We start from the raw sequence: 997 nt of genomic DNA, 5'->3' as shown, positions 1-997 counted from the left end.
AACGAACCAGATGTGTAGTCTTTTTGATGGAGATAAGATTTTGTGGGCATCGGGACAAAGGAGGGGTCAGACACTGTAAGAACTTTTGAAGTAACTGGGTGCACAAAGTGGATAGTCTCAGTACCTTTAACGACCAGAGGATTGAATGATATCCCAGTAATGTAGCCAGACGCCAAAGTAAACTCAGCAAAGTGAGACCGCTCATTTGAGATGTGAAGTGTAGCACCAGAATCCAAAATATAGCTCCGACTTGGCATAACTGAGTCTTCTCTTGAGTTGAAAACTGCCCAAGAGATACCAGAAATAGATTTGGATGAGGAGTTGACAAGAGCTGCTGTATTACCACTAGAACTGCTAGCAGCAATCGGGGCAGCAGCTGGACAATCCTTAGCAACGTGGCCTCGTTTCTGGCATCGGTAATACTTCTGCTTATTAACATAAGGCTTCTTGGAAGTAGCCGCAAATACTGAACCCTGCGTAGTAGGAACAAGATCCCGCAGAGTGTTCTCAACCGCTGACAACGTAATGTTCGGAGTTGACACATCTAAGACTCGAGCATTCGCTTGGTCGGACTTAAACATCCTTAAGTCAAACAAACCCATCACTTGGGTAATTTCCGAGGAGTGGTTGAAATGAGCACAGATATCTCTGAACAAGGACAGAGCACTTTCATCACCGGCAGACTTACTGACCGAAGCATCACAAGCTTTATTAACCATAGCATACAATTGGCGTGATGTAACCTGGGAGTAATCACGTCTAATCAACATAAGTAAATCAAGTCCGAACGCATTATCAGACTGATACTTTAACAACACTTTTGACGACACAGTATTCAACAGTACAACTTGAATCGCATTGTTCAAGGCAACTTGGAGCTGCATAACTAGAGTGTCGTCTATCGGTTCAGCTGGAGGTAACATCATATCTCCAGTTGTAAAATAAATATCAAGGCCAGCACTTGAGGGCACAAGCTACCAGTATTCGGCCCCATAAA

Source organism: Pichia membranifaciens (assembly GCF_001661235.1).
Source record: "Pichia membranifaciens NRRL Y-2026 unplaced genomic scaffold PICMEscaffold_2, whole genome shotgun sequence".
NCBI lineage: Eukaryota > Fungi > Ascomycota > Pichiomycetes > Pichiales > Pichiaceae > Pichia > Pichia membranifaciens.
Note: the sequence above shows the minus strand (reverse complement) of the source record.